Below are 21,965 nucleotides of genomic sequence, written 5' to 3' on the forward strand. Positions count from 1 at the left end.
AGTTACGTTTAAACAGTTCTAAATTCTAGGGGACTGATGACCTCAGATGTTAAGTCCCATAGTGTTTAGAACCATTTGAATCATACTGGGTTCTATTACTTAAGAAGTCTTCGAGCTACTCCAATACCTGTGAAATTATTCCATGTGCTCGTACCCTGGTTAATGAGGAATGATTTCCAGGAATCTAGAAGTATGGAATCTGCGAGTTAACCTTCACCCATAGTTCTCAGTACATCACATGAGAAAAGGGCAAGCTGAGTTTCGAACGAGCTATGATTTCTAAAACCATGCTGATTGAGGTGTCACCGCCAGACACCACATTTGCTAGGTGGGAGCCTTTAAATCCGCCGCGGTCCGTTAGCATACGTCGGACCCGCGTGTCGCCACTATCAGTGATTGCAGACCGAGCGCCGCCACACGGCAGGTCTAGAGAGACTTCCTAGCACTCGACCCAGTTGTACAGCCGACTTTGCTAGCGATGGTCAACTGACAAACTACGGTCTCATTTGCCGAGACGATAGTTTAGCATAGCCTTCAGCTGCGTCATTTGCTACGACCTAGCAAGGCGCCATATTCAATTGATATTGTGAATCATGTACCGTCAAGAGCGACGTTTATCATTAATGGATTAATAGATTAAAGTATTCCACCAGCTACGTCCGTTTTTCTAAATTATAATTTCCTTGTCATGTTCCAGACCTCACTCCAGCCTGCGTGAGCTAAAACGCGTGCATTTCGGCCATCTTTAGTAAAACGGTGTTGGCTCTCCTGCCAACCTCAACACTGATTCGTGCACATAAGTTCCTCGGTCTGAAGAAAGTTTATTATATTCGAACTGATAATGTGTTCAAGGATTCTGCAGCATACAGATTTAGGGTGTTGGTCTCTAATTTTGCAGGTCCGTTCTTTTACCTTTCTTATGTACTGCAGTCACTAACACGAATTCTTTACAGGCAAATGGAAAAACTGGTAGAAGCCAGCCTCGGGTAAGGTCAGTTTGGAATCCGTAGAAATATTGCAACACGTGAGGCAATATTGACCCTACCACTTATCTTGGAAAATACATTAAGGAAAGGCAAACCTACGTTTCTAGCATTTGTAGACTTAGAGAAAGCTTCTGACAATGTTGCCTGGAGTACTCTCTATCAAATCCTGAAAATGGCAGGGGTAAAATACAGAGAGCGAAAGGCTATTTACAATTTGTACAAAAACCAGATGGCAGTTGTAAGAGTTGAGGGCCATGAAAGGGAAGCAGTGCTTGGGAAGGGAGAGAGACAGGGTTGTAGCCTATCTCCAATGTTATTTAATCTGTATATTGAGCAAACAGTAATGGAAATTCTGTGTAGGAATTAAAATCCATGGAGAAGAAATAAAAACTTTGAGGTTCGCCGATGACATTGTAATTCTGTCAGAGACAGCAAAGACCTGGAACAGCAGCTGAACGGCATGGGCAGTATCTTGGAAGGAGGATATAAGATGAACATCAACAAAAGCAAAACGAGGATAATGGAATGTAATCGAATTAAATCGGGTGATACTGAAGGAATTAGATTAGGAACTTAGACGCTTAAAGAAGTAAATGAGTTTTACTATTTGGGGAGCAAAATAACTGATGATGGTCGAAGTAGAGAGGATATAAAATGGGCAATGCCATGGAAAGCGTTTCTGAAGAAGAGAAATTTGTGAACATCGAGTATAGATTTAAGTGTCAGGAAGTCGTTTCTGAAGGTATTTGTATGGAGTGTAGTCATGTATGGAAGTGAAACGTGGACGATAAATAGTTTGGACAGGAAGAGAATAGAAGCTTTCGAAATGTGGTGCTGTAGAAGAATGCTGAAGATTACATGGGTAGATCATGTAACTGATGAGGAGGTATTGAATAGAATTGGGGAGAAGAGAAATTTGTATCACAACCTGACTAGAAGAGGGGATCGGTTGGTAGGACATATTCTGAGGCATCAAGGGATCACCAATTTAGCACTGGAGGGCAGCGTGGAGCGTAAAAATAGTAGAGGAAGACCAGGAGATGAATACACTAAGCAGATTCAGAAGGATGTAGGTTGCAATAGGCAGTGGGAGATGAAGAAGCCTGCAATGCATAGAGTAGCATGGAGAGCTGCATCAAACCAGTCTCTGCACTGAAGACCACAACAACAACAGATACTGGAGTCACCTGGCTATTTTCCAGTCGCTTGGGACTTTGTGCTGGCGAGAGATTCACGGTAAATGCAAGCGAGGTAAGGGGCCAATGACACAGAGTACTCTTTGTAGAATAGAACTGGGTTTCCATCCGGACCCGGTGATTTATTTGTTTCCAAATCTTTAAGTTGCTCTCCTACCCCAGGTATGCTTATTCCTATGACACCCAGACTGCACTCTGTCCGATGATCAAATTACGATATGTTTGTACGCTTCTCCTGCGTGAAGGACTTCTTGAACGTTGGTCTAAAACTTCGTTTCATTTCCCTATCTTCAACTGACACACCCGCGCGATCAACAAAGTACTCTATGAAAGCCTTAGAGCTGGCTAGCGATTTTACATACGACCGGAATTTTCTCGGGTTGCCACATCTTTTGCTAAGGTGCGTCGGTGGTATAATACGTAACGAAAATGAAAGTTCCAAAACTAATTGCAATAAGGGAACATGTTTAATATTTTATACGGTGGCTTAATTGTCATTATCAACTAAAAGCTAGTTGGTAGTGACCTGTTCTGTCAAGTCGCAGTAAGCTCAATGTTTTTGTAGTTACAAGACATAAAAATACTTTTTTGCTGATATTTTGGCAGGTCAGTGTTTTGACAGCAAAAAATTGTCAGAATATTCAAATGTAAAAAAAAAATCTGTCAATAACGTACTTTCTTACCTACTTTAAGTACAAAAAGTATGATAGCTACGGCGACTTGACGGAAAAAATTTACTGTGGTCGACGCTGCGGCCTTCTCCACCAGACATCACGGCGCCTAGAGTATCAGCAACCAAACTTACAGCCTGCAGCCGCGGGTTGCCCGCTCGCAGGCACACCGAAGCACTACACAACCGACAGGCGATATTGTTGAACGGCCACAACAGCAGCAACAACAACAACACCACTGCAAAGACACCAGCGGACACCAGGGGCCACTACCAGCCCACATAAACATAAGGAAAGGTCGCTGCAGATCCTGGAACTATTTCACACGTCAAACCACGTGACGGAAAATAGTTCCGAGGTACTCATCCGCCGAAGCGCTATAAAGGCCGGCGCTCGGCCGCACATCGGCTCCTCGGCTTCCTCCCACACCTTTTTCCCCTCCGCCGGTGTGCTCTAGGGTTCCGTCCTCTCCCCTCTTCTGTACCTCTTGTATGCGGCGGACGTGCCGCCGCCTTCACCCCCCATTCACCTACTCCAGTACGCCGATGACACTGCCTTGCTTGCCCCTGCCCCCACTCTGCAGCGCTCCCAACACCTTCTCCAATCCAATCTTGACCAGTTCACAGCTTGGTGCCAAAACCCAGGTGATCATAGTAGGCAAAACCACCCCTTCCTTCCGCCTCCTCTGTTTCTACATCACCATCTATGGCCATCCTATCGCCCTCACCCCCACCCTTAAGTACCTTAGTGTCACGCTCGACCGTCGCCTCTCCTGGACCCCCCCACCTTCAGACGATCCAAGCCAAGGCACGCTCCCACCTCTGTCTCCTCAAACTCCTTTCCGGATTCGCCCTATCCTTTGCTACGCCCACCTGGCCAGGACCTCCGCTCCCCCTACCTTTTACAAATCCCTTCAGATCCTTGAACGCCATGCTCTTCACCTCGCCTATCGCATCCGTCTCCCCTCCCCCACGCGGATCCTGTATGACCTAATTCCCTTCCCCCACCTCCTCCTTTTCCTCGAACAGATACGGATCCTCTACACCTCCCACAAACTCTATCCTCCTCACCTGCTGGTCTCTCCCATCCTCACCCGCCCCCGTCCGCTGCCGCGCCTGTACTTCCATGTCCCACTTGCTCTCCATCTCTCCACCCTCCTTACCCTCTCCCAAGGTGGCTTCCGCCAGCACCCCCTCCCAGATGATGCCCTCCTCCCTTCCATCTACCCCTCCTACCAACTTTGATCCTCCGTCCCTCTTCCTGTGCTTGTTCCTTTGGGCACCCTCTCTCCCTTCTCTCCCCCTTCCCTCCACCCTTTCTCCCCACTCCTCCCCTGGGCTTCCCCTACCCCTGTCCCTCCACTCCTCCTCCCCTCTCCTCTGCCATTGGCATCTTTGCTCTCCCCTCTCCCTCCCCCTCACCCTTCTTCCCTCTTGGCAGATTCCTGGACTCGCACATGTTACGTGGACACTCGCGCGCCGGAGATCATCGCCATCCGTTTCTAGTGTGTGCCGTCGTGTATTGTGTTCAGTGATCACCGTTACGCTCCATCATTCACATGTGCCATCAGTGTTTGTGCGCCGTGTCAACAGTTTGTCACGTGTATTATCGTCGAGTGTGAACGGCTCCATGTTTTGTATTCGAAATACTGTTTTTTACCCGCCATTATGTCAGTTATGAGTATTCTTTCTGTTTTTTCTCATTGTCTACTCTAAGGCTGAAGAGCGGCGTAGAATGCTGCTGCCAGCCTACCTGTTGTTCGTATAGGTGTCAAAATTACAATAAAGAAAAAAAAAAAACGCACATCGGCAGTTCATAGACCGCCAGCAGACGTGGATAGCTGCTGCCCCAGCAGCCTGACTTGGATCCTCTCGCTGATCTCTGGATTAGTCTTGGTATATCGGAGCAGTGTCTGGCGGAGACTAGCACGAAATTATTTCTGTTGTTTTAATATTATTCTTGGCAACGGCCTTGCCGCAGTGGATACACCGGTTCCCGTGCGATCACCGAAGTTAAGCGCTGTCGGGCGTGGCCGGCACTTGGATGGGTGACCATCCAGCCGCCATGTGCTGTTGCTATTTTTCTGGGTGCACTCAGCCTAGTGATGCCAATTGAGGAGCTACTCGACCGAATAGTAGCGGCTCCGGTCAAAGAAAACCATCATACCGACCGGGAGAGCGGTGTGCTGACCACACGCCCCTCCTATCCGCATCCTCCCTGAGGATGACACGGCGGTCGGTTGGTCCCGATGGGCCACTTGTGGCCTGAAGACACAGTGCTTATACATTATTCTTGTATGTAGTTGTGATTCGAAGATGGATCTATATTTTGTGTTGGTGTTATACTTGGAGAATTTGTTTTGGTTAATTGAACAGTCCAATAAATTGTTTTCGGACTTTGATCGTTAGTTTCTTCTGCTTACGCAAACATAACAGTCGTCACTTCCAACTAGGTGTCACATGATAACAGCAATTTAGCCGAAACAAGCCTGTTTGTGTAAAATATTAAATATATTACTTTATTGCAGCTAATTATTTTTATTGTGTCAACGCGTGAAGTTTCATTCTCTTTCCCCCACCCCTCCTGGGTGCTGTAGCCTGTTAGGCAGGCTGTGTTGTTGCCCAATTTTTCTTTGAAAGTACGCTCTCAGTATTCCAACAGCAACGTCCTCTGTGATGCAAAACGGCTCTCTCGTAACGTATGCTAGTGCGATTTGTTGAGCATCTCCCTAATGCTCTCGCACATAGTAGCCATCCCGTCAAGCTCTTCTCTGTCTCTTCTGTTAATCCTACAGAGTAGTGGCCCCAGAACTAAAACTAAACTCTGTCCGAACAGATCGTGGAAGGCCGAACGGTACCAACCGGACGCCGTGTCATGTTCAGTCCACAGGCGTCACTGGATGCGGATATGGAGGGGCATGTGGTCAGCACACCGCTCTCCCTGCCGTATGTCAGTTTACGATACCGGAGCCGCTACTTCTCAGTCAAGAAGCTTCTCACTTTGCCTCCCAAGGGCTGAGCGCACCCCGCTTGCCAACAGAGCACGGCAGACCGCATGGTCACTCATCCAAGTGCCAGGCAAGCTCGACAGCGCTTAACTTCGGTTATCTGACGGGAACTGGTGTCACCACTTGTGGTGTGCATACTGTAAGACCTTCGGTACACACACCATCAGATTATTTGACTTGCCGCTCTGACGAGGTAGGTGAGCGTCAGCAATATGTCTCGTGGTCTTATCGTGGCGTGTTTATCTTCAGCCGTTAGGTCAGACGATATAAATGTCACTTGCACGCTTAGGGTAGCAGATTGACGGTGACCAACTTTAAACAGAACCTGATTAATTTTCACACACATTTATTAAAATAAAAAAAAGCATAGACATTACGTAACTTGATTCTGGATGGTGCTTACAATTGACAATGTAAAGTTCCTTTGGCCTTGGTACGTTAATCGTATTCCTCACATATATCTGATACTTGACAAAGTGTCTATACATTTCTCTTCATGGCTATGTACAGGAATATGATAATCTTATTAGGTGCAGACTGAAACTTGACTACAGACTAATGCAGACTAATGTAGAAGTTGTACGGACTGGTGCAGACAAATGCAGACTGACTAATTGGAGGTCTGTATACTCGTTATAATACCTCACACGTTCATGTATCACTGCGCGAGTGTGATCCACAAGGAGAAAAGATTCTATGTTAGCAGCAATCTCATTGGATGCGTTACATATTAATACGTGGAGCAGCGGAAGCAGAAGTTGGTCCGTCTCTAAGGCAACGCCATCTCGTAGTGCGGAGACAGATGAGCGCTGCGCCTGCGCTGTTGTGCTTAGCGGGGCGCGCTCTAGTGGGAAAGTTGTGTACGCACTGACTACACAAAACTATGTACACAACACCACTGCTGCGAGGGCATTGTCTAAAGACCCCAGACTGATGGGCAGTACTCTTGGACCAGTGGAACGACTATGTTCCAAGCCGATTCATTAGCAGATGAGCTACATTTCTTTAAAACCCTCCCTGTGAATCTCAGTCCCACATGCATTTCTTATAAAGTTTGTTTTATGTGGTCACTCGACTTTGGGGCATTCCAGATGCTTGCTCCAAGACATTGCCATTGTGTCCAGTGCCAACAGCCTTGGCTCAGTCGTAACACTGGCGCCCGTCAGTCACCGAAGTGAAGAGCAGTCGGACTTGGCTAACACTTGGATGGGTGACTGTCCGGGTCTACAGAGCACTATTGAAGCCAATTGAGGAGCTACTTGACTGAGATGTAGCGGGTCCGGTCAGGAAAACTGAAAACGGATGGGGGAGCGGTGAGCTGACCACATATCCCTGCATACCCACATCCAGTGACACCTGGATTCAACATACATAAAAGGGGGAAGCTCCTGTTGAATGACCAAGTACACATGCCAAGCAATTCATTATTTACACTAATAGATATAGTAAAAGAATAATGTTCGCAAAAGGTATTAATACAATAATACTGTCCAATGTAATAATAGTACAACCCAACATCTTTACACTCTCTCATCCATGAACCCCTCAACAGAATATCGAAACGAAAAGCCAAAACAGCTGTCACCAAAGTTTTCAGCCACTCGCTATCAGCTAGTACACTCGCCACGCCACCCCTACAAAAAAAAGTCTCTATCCCCCTATCTCTCTCACTCATACACACACACACACGGTATAAACATCATAAATAGAAGTTAGTAACGGACATATACTTCGTTAAGTTGGCAACAAATAGGTAAATGTACCAAAGAAGATGAAACACGTAATGGAGTCGCAATATTTACGCTGTGAAAAGCAGTGTACGACGAAATAGTTGTATCGAGTGACAAAAGAACGACAGTCCACCACAAAAGAGAGTGAGAAAGATGGTGAACAGCGTGTGGAAGGCAAGAACCTAAAGATGTGATGACAGTGGTAAAAGTGATAGCGCGACCTCCACACGATTCTAATTGGTTCAAATGGCTCTGAGCACTATGGGACTTAACTTCTGAGATCATCAGTCCCCTAGAACTTAGAACTACTTCAACCTAACCAACCTAAGGACATCACACACATCCATGCCCGAGGCAGGATTCGAACCTGCGACCGTAGCGGTCACGCGGTTCCAGACAAGCACCTAGAACCGCTCGTCTCCAGACGAGATGTGAGGAATCAGCATTTAGTAAGTAATTACTTCCTTTACAAAAAAAAAGAAAAAAAATAATGCGAAGTGAACTGTTTGATAATCTATAACTAACAACAGATCCTAATGACGATGCCTTAGAACAGGAGAAGGCGAATCGCGTATGGGAGAAATAAAGTAACCAGCAGCAGGAAAAGGCAGTTTTATTTACAAAACAAGTATTTATATGCTTGCTGCGCAGGATGCCCAGACAAACAAACTTTTATGAAGCTACAGACGGCATCGTCCAAAATCGCTAAACCTACAATGAAACTGCAACTCATCGTTTCTGACAAGATTCCTCATGCCAAATACGCACCGTTCTTGTGTACATATTCACTGGTGAGCCAAAGACACTACGACCACTGCCCACCGTGACGTTGAATACCGCCTGGTGGTGTTAGGGTCACGTGACATGCTAACAAAAGGATGTAAGCGGAGCAGACACAGGCGGGGTATAACCCTAGCGAAGATATGGGCTGCCAATGGGGATATACTTTGAGATAAGCGACTATGACAAAGACACTTCATTATTACACAGCGCCTGTGAAAGGGTACCTCCTGTGCGGCTGGTCCCAGCGGAGGTTTGAGTCCTCCCTCGGGCGTGGGTGTGTGCGTTTGTCCTTAGGATAATTTAGGTTAAGTAGTGTGTAAGCTTAGGGACTGATGACCTTAGCAGTTAAGTCCCATAAGATTTCACACACAAAGGGTATCTCGAAAACGGCGAAGCTGATCTGATGTTCACTTGCTTGTTTGGGGGAGGAGACCATAAAGCGAGGTCATCGGTCTCGTCGGATTAGGGGAGAACGGGGAAGGAGGTTGGCTCTGCCGTTTAGAAGGAACTATCCCGGAATTTGCCTGGAGTGATTTAGGGAAATCACAGAAAAAACAAAGCAGGGTGGCCGGACGCAGGACTGAACCATCATTGTTCCAAATGCGAGTCCAGTGTGCTAACCACTGCTCCACCTCGCTCAGTGGTCAGCATATAGAAGAAATAGTCGAAAATTAAACTCATCAATTAAAAAAAATCCACGAAAGGAATCCAAATTCTCTCACCAGCATAGACCAATAGAGCAATCGGAGACACGGATGGGGGATCACCCTAGTGAAGGTACGGCATACAATTGGGGAAATCCATTAAGAATCGCACCTTCGACAAGGGACAGATTATTTTTACGCAGAGCCTGTGAACGAGTGTCTCAAAAACGGCGAAGCTGGCCGAATTTCCACGTGCTACTGTCGTGAGCATCTACAGAAAGAGGTAGAAGGACAGTGAAAGTACCACCAGGCGCTAAATGGTTGGACGTCGACGACTCTTCAGAGAATGTGGGGTTCGGAGGCTTGACTGCTCTCTAATGTAGGATAGATGGTGATCTTTGGAATCTCTGCCGAAAGAACACAATGCCTGTCGCGCAGCTAAGTGTTTTGGAGCACATAGTTAATCCTACACTGTTGAACAGGTAGCTCCGCAGCAGACCACCCCTACATATTCACATGTTGACCCAACGACATCGTCAGTTACGACTGCACAGAGCACGGGACCATTGGTGTTCGACCGTCAATAAATGGAAACGTGTCTGCTCTTCATAATTCGCCGAACACTTGAGCGACTCACTCCAGTTTCACGGGTACACTGTCTCACAGACTGCTGTGGTGAGCGAGTGAATTGTTGTAACACACGATGGGAGTTAGCTAGACTTGTTACTGTTACAGGTCGTCCAGATCGTTGTTTGCGTACATCTTTAACACAGCCTTCGGCTTCAAATTTGTCTCGAATGCTACGAATCGTTAAACGTGTCGTTGGCTCTTTTTTTATACTCATTTCGCCAATCTTATCGTACTTAAAATACCACTTCAAAACTGACTTCCTTTCATCGAATGTAAGGCTTGCGCCAGCCATGTTTACTCGAGAAACTAGGTGCAACTAAGAACAAAACACTGACTATCTGGCGACTGTCATCTGACAAAACAAAACAACGCAATACAACGCTTGTGTGGCGATTTCCGGAACTACAAACTATTACCTACCAAAGATGAGACAACTCCGTCAGTTTGTGGATACATTTTCTAGGACCCCTCTCTATATTCACTGGTTTCTAGCCTTCAGCAAGTAAAAAACGAATAACAGAACGTTGTTCAACTAATGTGGACGTTTCAAGCGGATTCGCCATTTTAAAATGCATTTTTGAGGTTATAAAGAAAGCGATTTTGATACATCAGCTGGTCAGGTCTCATTTCAGTGATGCCAACTTAAAATCCATAAAAGTACCGAACTTTCCCTACTAACAGTTTCTCCCAAGGCCAATTTGTCTCTTTAATTATTGGTTCAAATGGCTCTGAGCACTATGGGACTTAACTGGTTCAATGGCTGTGTGCGCCGACATATTGGCGGGTGACCTTGAGCGGGACTTAGCCGTAGCACGAGGCCGCCGCCGGATCGCACTATAGTTCTAACTAAGCGCGATCCGCAGCGAAAAATAACTTCCGGCGCCGCCATGACAGTTTTTGCGAGCGCTACTTCCTGCCGCGCCTAGTCTTATCAGTAGTGGCTTCCGCTGTGCAGGCAGCTGCATGCTCATTTGACTCGAGGCAGCCGCACGAAGCACACAGCCATGCCGTACAGGAGGAGGAGATATACAAGAAGATCAAGAATGCCTGTCTACGAGACTGTCCACACTTTTACTATGACTCCTAATAATGTTGCACAAGAAGAACTGCTTACTGGTCCTATAACTTTTGTAGGAGCTAAAATTAATTTCTCTTGTACTACAACTAATGAGACCGATGACCTCGCTTTTTGGTCTCCTCCCCCAAACAAGCGAGTGAACATGAGGTCAGCTTCGCCGTTTTCGAGATACCCTTTGTGTGTGAAATCTTATGGGACTTAACTGCTAAGGTCATCAGTCCCCATGGGACTTAACTGCTGAGGTCATCAGTCCCCAAGAACTTAGAACTACTTAAACCCTACCAACCTAAGGACATCACACACATCCATGCGCGAGGCAGGATTCGAACCTGCGACCGTAGCGGTCGCGCGGTTCCAGGCTGTAGCGCCTAGAACCGCTCGGCCACCCTGGGCGGACTTTAATTATTGAATGACTCTCACACATCAAGCGAATTTGAACGCTGAGACATCAACGTGAGTTGAGAATAATGCTTCTCAAACCACTGTAGCACAGTTGTGGCTCTGAGGCACGGACGATTGTACTGCTGAAAGATGACGTTGCCGTCAGGGCAGAGCATGAAGGGATGAAGGCGGCGTGTCTTCGATTACTACCATGGGTTCCATACGAGCGCAGGAGAATGTCTCACATAGCATAATACAGCTCCCACCAGCCTGTGTCCGTGGCGAGCTGCACGTTTCGTGCCACCGTTCCCCTCGATGACTGTGTTTGTGGAGACGACCAGCGACCTAGGCACAGTTCAAACTCAATGGTACAGTAAATCGCTACAATTGCATCTACTGGGCCGCCGAAAATCCGAACTTCGATGCAGACAAAGCTGTGAATTTGCCAAGAGTAAATGTGTGGTGTGGGTTGTCTTGCGGGGCTTGATTGGGCCATTCTTCTTTAGCGGCAAAGTTACCGGTGGGGTGTACCTTCAGAAGCTTCAGACATCCATTTTACCTGCCATCCGAGACTTGTATGGAGACGGAAGAGTTTACTTTCAACAAGATGGTGCCCCAGCCCACTACCAAAATTTTGTTAAGGCGTATGTCGATCAAAATCTACCAGGAAGACGGACAAGCCGTAGAGGTGCTGTGGAGTATCCACCACGTTCCCCAGGCCTAACTCCTCTGGAGTTTTACCTGTCGGGAACACTAGAGGACGTCGTCTATCGACAAAAGCCACGCACATTGGATGAACTTCGAGAATCCATCGTACATTCATGTGCAAATATCCAACTGAACACGCAGTCAGAAGTTCGTGCTGCAGTTGGGCGGCATCTTTTGTATGTGGATGTTAATGGTGACCATATCTTTACGTTGGACTTTAAGCTACACTTTCACCAAAAATGAGACAACTCCGTCAATTAGTTGGCAAGTTATGGACTTTAAAACAGTGGATACATTTTTTTGGATCCCTCTGTATAGTGTAGAACGTCTAAAGTTTATGGTGAAGGTTGTATGAATCGTGCAAATGTTTACAAGTGGGTAGAGCAGTTCAAAAACGGTCGCGACTCAGTGACTGACGAACACCGTTCTGGCCGACCAGTTGCAGTTTCAATTCCCTCACTTGAAAGTCGAAATGATGACACTATTCGTGCCGACCACTATGTGACTGTGGAAATGATAGTTGGTAAGGTTCAAGTTATTTATGGTACAGTTTATAACATCATCTGTAACAAGCAGAAGTACCGCAAAACATGTGCAAGATGGGTCCCAAAGGAGATGACGCGGCTACACAAGGAAACAAGGTTGAGAGTGTGCACAGAGCTAAAGGAACGTTATGAAAGAGAAGGTGAGCACTTCCTCGACAAAATTTTAACTTGTGATGAAACTTGAGTTCACTGTTATGCGCCAGAATCAAAAAGACAAAGCATGGAGTGGAAGCACACCAACTCATCTGTCAAGAAAAAATTCAAAACCCAAGCATCAGCAGGAAAAGCCATGTTGACAGGGTTTTTGGATGCTGACGGTCCAGTTTTTTTGTGATTATCTCGAAGAGCAGCCTACAATGAACAGCCAATACTACTCGGATTTGTTTTTAAACAAGGTGAAGCCAAGCATCAGAGAGAGACGTCGTGGATCTCAGAGGAGAGGTGCGATTCTCCAGCAAGACAACGCACGTCCTCGTATTGCTCAACTAACCCATAAAACATAGACAAAAAGGGCTGGGAAGTACTGCCTCATCCCCCTTACAGTCCTGATGTAGCACCTAGTGATTCCCATTTGTCTGGTGCACTGAAGGAGGCATTATGTGGAAAGAGGTTCCAGGACAACAAAGACGCGAAAATGTTTGGCGGGAAATTGGTTCATACATTAAGATAAAGAGTTCTTTGCAGTCGGAATAAAAAAGCTTGTAGCGAGTTGGAACAAGTGCATGAATGTTCAAGGAGATTATGTTGAAAAGTAGAAAAAGTATTGTTTTGTAAAAATAAAAGCTTTTTTCTCCAGACCAGTTGGTCTTTTTAGTTACTGAATGATTCTCGTGAATCCTTCGGAGCTCGTCTGGATCGCTATCGGGTGGCTTCACCGCCTATGCAATTCTGCAGCCAGTTATTTACGCGAATTACGTGAGCCATGCGTAGACATGTAATGCCTCGTACTTCTTCAGATCTACCAGCAAACTGTCGGATTCCTGATACGTAGAATCAGTGATGTAATCCTTTCGAAAGACGAAAAAACAAGCTGTTAAAGTAGGTGGTCATAATGTTTCGGCTCATCATTGGGTGGTCACATGCCACTGTAAGGGACTTGTAGCACGCGAGTAGAGGATGAGTTGGGCGATTGGTACTCAAGCAGTGAATGTTAACAGCTTGGGGTTCTTTCAGATGGTTCAAATGGCTCTGAGCACTATGGGACTTAACATCTGAGGTCATCAGTCCCCCAGAACTTAGAACTATTTAAACCTAACTAACCTAAGGACATCACACACATCCATGCCCGAGGCAGGATTCGAACCTGCGACCGTAGCGGTCGCGCGGTTCCACACTGAAGCGCCTAGAACCACTCGGCCACACTGGCAGGCGGGGTTCTTTCAAAGTAGCTTGTTCTAAAGCACACTGAATTTCATGCAATACATTGTCTCGTTGTTGTTGTTGTCGCGGTCTTCCGTCCTGAGACTGGTTTGATGCAGCTCTCCATGCTACTCTATCCTGTGTAAGCTTCTTCATCTCCCAGTACTTACTGCAACCTACATCCTTCTGAATCTGCTTAGTTTATTCATCTCTTGGTCTCCATCTACGATTTTTACCCTCCATGCTGCCCTCCAATGCTACATTTGTGATCCCTTGATGCTCAGAACATGTCCTACCAAGCGGTCCCTTCTTCTTGTCAAGTTGTGCCACAAACTCCTCTTCTCCTCAATTGTCTCGTTAATAGAAGCATAAAAAAATTTATACCTGTCCTTAACAATTTGTAATGTGCGTTTCATTATAGGCTGTCTATTCCTACGGTTGGTGGCAACCGTTGAATGAACGCGTAGTCTGCAGTGAACGTATGGCAACTTGTGCTCCTTTTCCTCTGATAGCCGAGTGCCTGCCCCAATGATGGAACAACTGAAATTACCAACATCTTCGAATGAGTACGTTACCAATTAGCCATAACAAAGTTTTCGTCTCTGTAGTTCACTATCTGTTTCTGTACGGACAGATTACAAATGTAATGTATTGCGAATACATAGAAAGAAGGATCCTTTATTGTATGATTATATGATAGCGGAACAAACACTGGTAGCAGTTACTTCTGTAAAATATCTGGGAGTATGCGTGCGGAACGATTTGAAGTGGAATGATCATATAAAATTAATTGTTGGCAAGGCGGGTACCAGGTTGAGATTCATTGGGAGAGTGCTTAGAAAATGTAGTCCATCAACAAAGGAGGTGGCTTACAAAACACTCGTTCGACCTATACTTGAGTATTGCTCATCGGTGCGGGATCCGTACCAGATCGGTCTGACGGAGGAGATAGAGAAGATCCAAAGAAGAGCGGCGCGTTTCGTCACAGGGTTATTTGGTAACCGTGATAGCGTTACGGAGATGTTTAATAAACTCAAGTGGCAGACTCTGCAAGAGAGGCGCTCTGCATCGCGGTGTAGCTTGCTCGCCAGGTTTCGAGAGGGTGCGTTTCTGGATGAGCTATCGAATATATTGCTTCCCCCTACTTATACCTCCCGAGGAGATCACGAATGAAAAATTAGAGAGATTAGAGCGCGCACGGAGGCTTTCAGACAGTCGTTCTTCCCGCGAACCATACGCGACTGGAGCAGGAAAGGGAGGTAATGACAGTGGCACGTAAAGTGCCCTCCGCCACACACCGTTGGGTGGCTTGCGGAGTATCAATGTAGATGTAGATGTAGATGTAGTACACTTCAGTTCAATCAGACATAAAAATCTTCCTCGCGCCGGCCGGGGAGGCCGAGCGGTTCTAGGCGCTACAGACTGAAACCACGCGACCGCTACGGTCGCAGGTTCGAACCCTGCCTCGGGAATGGATGTTTTCGATCTCCTTAGGTTAGTTAGGTTTAAGTAGTTCTAAGTTCTACTAGACTGATGACCTCAGAATTTAAGTCCCATAACGATCAGAGTCCCCCCTCACCCCCCCCCCCCCCCCATTAACCATGGACCTTGCCGTTGGTGGGGAGGCTTGCGTGCCTCAGCGATACAGATAGCCGTACCGTAGGTGCAACCACAGCGGAGGGGTATCTGTTGAGAGGCCAGACAAACGTGTGGTTCCTGAAGAGGGGCAGCCGCCTTTTCAGTACTTGCAGGGGCAACAGTCTGGATGATTGAATGATCTGGCCTTGTAACATTAACCAAAACGGCCTTGCTGTGCTGGTACTGTGAACGGCTGAAAGCGAGGGGAAACTACAGCCGTAATTTTTCCCGAGGGCATGCAACTTTACTGTATGGTTAAATGATGATGGCGTCCTCTGGGTAAAATATTCCGGAGGTAAAATAGTCCCCCATTCGGATCTCTGGAAGGGGACTACTCAAGAGGACGTAGTTATCAGGAGAATGAAATCTGGCGTTCTACGGATCGGAACGTGGAATGTCAGATCCCTTAATCTGTAGGTTAGAGAATTTAAAAAGGGAAATGGATAGGTTAATGTTAGAAACAGTGGGAATTAGTGAACTTCTGTGGCAGGAGGAACAAGACTTTTGGTCAGGCGAATGAATACAGGGTTATAAATACAAAGTCAGATAGGGGTAATGCAGGAGTAGGTTTAATAACGAATAAAAAAATAGGAATGCGGGTAAGCTACTACAAACGCATTATTGTGGCCAAGATAGACACGAAGCACACGCCTAATACAGCAGTACAAGTTTATATGCCAACTAGCTCTGCAGATAACGAAGAAATTGAAGAAATGTATGATGAAATAAAAGAAATTATTCAGATAGTGAAGGGAGACGAAAATCTAATAGTCTTGGGTGACTGGAATTCGGTAGTAGGAAATAGGGGTAGAAAGAAACATAGTAGGTGAATATGGATTGGGGGTAAGAGAGGAAAGAGGAAGCCGCCTGGTGGAATTTTGCACAGAGCACAACTTAATCATAGCTAACACTTGGTTCAAGAATCATAAAAGAAGATTGTATACATGGAAGAAGCCTGGAGATACTGACAGGTTTCAGATAGATTATATAATGGTAAGACAGAGATTTAGGAACCAGGTTTTAAATTGTAAGACATTTCCAGGGGCAGATGTGGACTCTGACCACAATCTATTTGTTATGAACTGTAGATTAAAACTGAAGAAACTGCAAACAGGTGGGTATTTAAGGAGATGGGACCTGTATAAACTGACTAAACCAGAGCTTGTACAGAGTTTCAGGGAGAGCATAAGGGAACAATTGACAGGAATGGGGGAAAGAAATACAGTAGAAGAGGAATGGGTAGCTTTGAGGGATGAAGTAGTGAGGCAGCAGAGGATCAAGTAGGTAAAATGATGAGGGCTAGTAGAAATCCTTGGGTAACAGAAGAAATATTGAATGTAATTGATGAAAGGAGAAAATATAAAAATGCAGTAAATGAAGCAGGGAAAAAGGAATACAAACGTCTCAACAATTAGATCGACAGGAAGTGCAAAATGGCTAAGCAGGCATGGCTAGAGGACAAATGTTGGATGTAGAGGCTTATCTCACCAGGGGTAAGATAGATACTGCCTACAGGAAAATTGAAGAGACCTTTGTAGAGAGGAGAACCACTTATGTGAATATCAAGAGCTGAAATGGGAACCCAGTTCTAAGCAAAGAAGGGAAAGCAGAAAGGTGGAAGTAGTATATAGAGGGTCTATACAAGGGCGATGTACTTGAGGACAATATTATGGAAATGAAAGAGGATGTAGATGAAGATGAAGTGGGAGATATGATACCGCGTGAAGAGTTTTACAGAGGACTGAAACACCTGAGTCGAAACAAGGCCCCGGGAGTAGATAACATCCCATTAGAACTACTGACAGCCTTGGGAGAGCCAGTCCTGACAAAACTCTACCATCTGGTGAGCAAGATGTATGAGACAGGCGAAATACCCTCAGACTTCAAGAAGAATATAATAATTCCAATCCCAAAGAAAGCAGGTGTTGACAGATGTGAAAATTACCGAACTATCAGTTTAATAAGTCACAGCTGCAAAATACTAACGCGAATTCTTTACAGACGTATGGAAAAACTGGTAGAAGCGGACCTCGGGGAAGATCAGTTTGGATTCCGTAGAAATATTGGAACACGTGAGGCAATACTGAACCTACGACTTATCTCGGAAACTAGATTAAGGAAAGGCAAACCTACGTTTCTAGCAATTTTAGACTTAGAGGTAGCTTTTGACAATGTTGACTGGAATACTCTCTTTCAGATTCTGAAGCTGGCAGGGGTAAAATACAGGGAGTGAAAGGCTATTTACAATTTGTACAGAAACCAAATGGCAGTTATAAGAGTCGAGGGGCATGAAAGGGAAGCAGTGGTTGGGAAGGGAGTAAGACAGGTTTGCAGCCTCTCCCCGATGTTATTCAATCTGTATATTGAGCAAGCAGTAACGGAAACAAAAGAAAAATTCAGAGTAGGTATTAAAATCCATGGAGAAGAAATAAAAACCTTGAGGTTCGCCAATGACATTGTAATTCTGTCAGAGACAGCAAAGGACTTGGAAGAGCAGTTGAACGGAATGGATAGCATCTTGAAAGGAGGATATAAGATGAACATCAACAAAAGCAAAACGAGGATAATGGAATGTAGTCGAATTAAGTCGGGAGATGCTGAGGGTATTAGATTAGGAAATAAGACACTTAAAGTAGTAAAGGAGTTTTGCTATTTGGGGAGCAAAATAACTGATGATGGTCGAAGTAGAGAGGATATAAAATGTAGACTGGCAATGGCAAGGAAAGCGTTTCTGAAGAAGAGAAATTTGTTAATATCGAGTACAGACTGAAGTGCCAGGAAGTCGCTTCTGAATGTATTTGTATGGAGTGTAGCCATGTATGGAAGTGAAACATGGACGATAAATAGTCTAGACAAGAAGAGAATAGAAGCTTTCGAAATGTGGTGCTACAGAAGTATACTGAAGATTAGATGGGTAGATCACATAACTAATGAAGAGGTGTTGAATAGGATTGGGGAGAAGAGAAGTTTGTGGCACGACTAAAAGAAGGGATCGGTTGGTAGGACATGTTCTGAGGCATCAATGGATCACCAATTTAGTACTGGCAGAGTGGAGCTTAAAAATCGTAGAGGGAGACCAAGAGATGAACACACCAAGCAGATTCAGAAGGATGTAGCTTGCAGTAGGTACTGGGAGATGAAGAAGCTTGCACAGGATAGAGTAGCATGGAGAGCTGCATCAAACCAGTTTCTGGACTGAAGGCCACAACAACAACAACAGTGATCCGAGCCATCTTTCTCTCACTTCGAAAGACGGAGATGGCACAACAAACGGACTATATTCTGCATAAGAACAGTCCTGATGCAAATATTACGATGTACAACTCCCCAAGTCTTCTATTACCGCACACGATTTCATTCCCCACGGAATTTTTACAGTGCGTGGTCTGTTACTACAGTAATCCCTGGTTTATTCGCTTGGCCACACTACACAGCGAAGATAATGCAATGTACAATGCTTTGACGGCACTTTCAAAAGAGCGAGGCCGGTCCATCGATCCCGCAATGATGCGAACAACTGCAGATAATCGCGTGGAAGCTTATTTGTTTGTGTTAGACCACTGAACGTTAATAACGTTTCGCGTAATTTGTTTCCAATTGCTTTGTTTTAACACTTCACACAGGTAGGTGTCTCAAAATGCTCTAAAGCTGAAATCATCGACGTTAAAAGCATTAAAATAAAACATTCAGAATCAGATTACGCCAAACGTTACACCTGCAGATAATTAATGAAATCGACAAACAGCAGACAAATAATTGAAAAAGCCATTTAAATTTTAAAAGGGATAAATTAATTTACAGTGTGATCAAAAAGGACTTTACCACTTTGGAATGATGTAGAAACTGATTGAGATAGCTTACAGAACAACCTCAAATTTGACATTAAAGTGCCAAGTGTCATTTTGGTTCTATGTGACAACCTTTTGTCATGCGGCAAACGCCCCACCAGTAATCAATTCGTTCCCACACTCGTTGCAGCAAATCTGGCGTAACTTGTGAAACGGCAGAGTAGTTTTGATTTTTCAGGTCGGACAAATTGTTTTGTAGGGTAGGAACTTAACACTGTCTCTAATGAAACCCTAGAGAAAGAAATCCAATGATGTAAAGTCTGGGGAGCGAGATGACCATGCGATTTGCCTTGCACTGCCAATCCACCGAGATGGAAAGCGATAATCGAGCAAACCTCGAACTTTCGTGAGGAAATGGGGTGGTGCACCGTCTTTACGGTAGTAAACCATCCCATCCCGGCCACCTTCACCTAGCTGTGGAATTCAAAAAACTTTTCGAAGCCAAAACACACAGCAAGCAGTGAAAGTAGCCATTTTAACTGTGCACTACGCTAGCGTTCGTGGTGGCGGAATGGGGTACTGATGCACTACGTGAATCAAACTTGGAGTTCTTTCCTACAAAATGACACATCTACCGATTCTATGTGTTATCTAAATAAATGTCTATGTCATACAATAGTTGTGCAAGTTTCGCAGGAGAGCTTCTGTAAAGTTTGGAAGGTAGGAGACGAGATACTGGCAGAACTAAAGCTGTGAGTACCGGGTGTGGGTCGTGCTTCGGTAGCTCAGTTGGTAGAGCACTTGCCCGCGATAGGCAAAGGTCCCGAGTTCGAGTCTCGGTCGGGCACACAGTTTTAATCTGCCAGGAAGTTTCAATGAAGGAATCTGCTCGAAGTAAAGCGGTCTTTGATTTATGCGACATTAATGAGAAGTCATAAATTTCACAGTTGCAGTAGGCAATGTGGCAGAGACTTATCTGAGCAAACGGACATCGAACTTCTATCCAGTGCAGTAGTTTCCACATACTGTAATATAACAGTACAGATATTTTGAAATTTGTTCTATAAGTACCTAGAAAAAGCATTATTGCATTTAGATTGTGACAAAATAAACATTATGCGGAAGAAATTGATATGAATATGTTTATTTGAAGACATTTTTGCGTCAACACATCAAGATTTTAAAAATGGGCTGATACTTTATATGCATATCATAGAAATACAGTATCAAATTGTTATATTTGCATTTCAGGTACAGGCGCATCCAGACATCATTTCTCTAATGAAGCACAAGGCACGCTTCTAAATTTTTATATCTTTACTGCGTTTTTGAAGCTTTCCATATATCTATAAATTTTGTCACTGGCTATTAAAGCCATAGAAAAACGCATATTGGATATGAAGCAAAATCTGTGGAACAGTTATATCCTAAAGTTGTTTTAGACTGTTTTATCTACTTGATTTGACTAAATCTGAGTAAATTATTTTTCAGGAACTTGAATCCAAAGAAAAGAAAAAAGCCCTATCAGAATAATATCAGCGTTGATTACATTTTAGCTTGTCTGTGTATAAAGTGTGAGCAAATTGTTCTTCATACAGTTCGAGTTATCTGACAATATCTACCTTATTGCATTTTCGTATAGGCCCTCCCTCCTTAAATACGTTACACAGTCCAAGTATTACTAATGTAAGACTACAGAACAATACACAAGTTTTATTCAGCTCTTTTCTGGATTTTGTTAGACAAATTTAACTTATTTCGTTTTGGATGGTTGGCAACACCAATCCGTTTCAGTATTTCAAGTATGTATAAAACCTTCTTTTATGATTCTTGAACCAAGTGTTAGCTATGATACCTGTCCTTAACAATGTGTAATGTGCGTAGGAATAAACAGCCTATAATAAAACGCACATTACACCTGTCCTTAACAATGTGTAATGTGCGTTTTATTAAAAGCTGTTTATTCCTACGGTTGGTGGCAACAGTTGAAAAAACGTGAAGTCTGCAGTGAACGTATGGCAACTTGTGCTCCTTTTCCTCTGATAGCCGAGTGCCTGCCCCAATGATGGAACAACTGAAATTACCAACATCTTCGAATGAGTACGTTACCAATTAGCCATAACAGAGTTTTCGTTTCTGTAGTTCGCTATCTGTTTCTGTAAGGATAGATTCAGCTCTAGTACACGTCAGTTCAATCAGACATAAAAATCTTTCTCGTGCCGGCCGGGGTGGCCGAGCGGTTCTAGGCGCTACAGGTTCGAATCCTGCCTCGGGAATGGATGTTTTTGATGTCCTTAGGTTAGTTAGGTTTAAGTAGTTCTAGGGGACTGATGACCTCAGAATTTAAGTCCCATAGCGATCAGAGCCATCTTTCTCTCACTTCGAAAGAGACGGCCGCTGGTGGCCGAGCGGTTCTGGCGCTACAGTCTGGAACCGCGCGACCGCTACGGCCGCAGGTTCGAATCCTGCCTCGGGCATGGATGTGTGTGTGTTGTCCTTAGGTTAGTTAGGTTTAAGTAGTTCTAAGTTCTAGGGGACTTATGACCTCAGCAGTTGAGTCCCATAGTGCTCAGAGCCATTTGAACCATTTTTGAACTTCGAAAGACGGAGATGGCACAACAAACGGACTATAGTCTATTCTCCATAAGAACAGTCCTGATGCAAATATTACGCTGTGTATCCTCCCAAGTCTGCTAGAGGGAGACCAAGAGATGAACACGCTAAGCAGATTCAGAAGGATGTAGGTTGCAGTAGGTACTGGGAGATGAAGAAGCTTGCACAGGATAGAGTAGCATGGAGAGCTGCATCAAACCAGTCTCAG

The 21,965-nt window shown here is 44.9% G+C and overlaps 1 protein-coding gene and 1 pseudogene across 1 annotated transcript in view; both read left to right on the forward strand.

Annotated features, from left to right (window-relative positions):
- The window catches only part of LOC124718670 (verprolin-like), a 71,722-nt gene that overhangs the window by 2,002 nt on the left and 47,755 nt on the right, over positions 1–21,965 (forward strand). The gene's annotated exons all lie outside the window — the stretch shown is intronic.
- On the forward strand, positions 4,815–4,931 carry LOC124719206 (annotated as a pseudogene).

The sequence above is a fragment of the Schistocerca piceifrons genome, chromosome 10 (genome assembly GCF_021461385.2).
Source record: "Schistocerca piceifrons isolate TAMUIC-IGC-003096 chromosome 10, iqSchPice1.1, whole genome shotgun sequence".
Lineage (NCBI taxonomy): Eukaryota > Metazoa > Arthropoda > Insecta > Orthoptera > Acrididae > Schistocerca > Schistocerca piceifrons.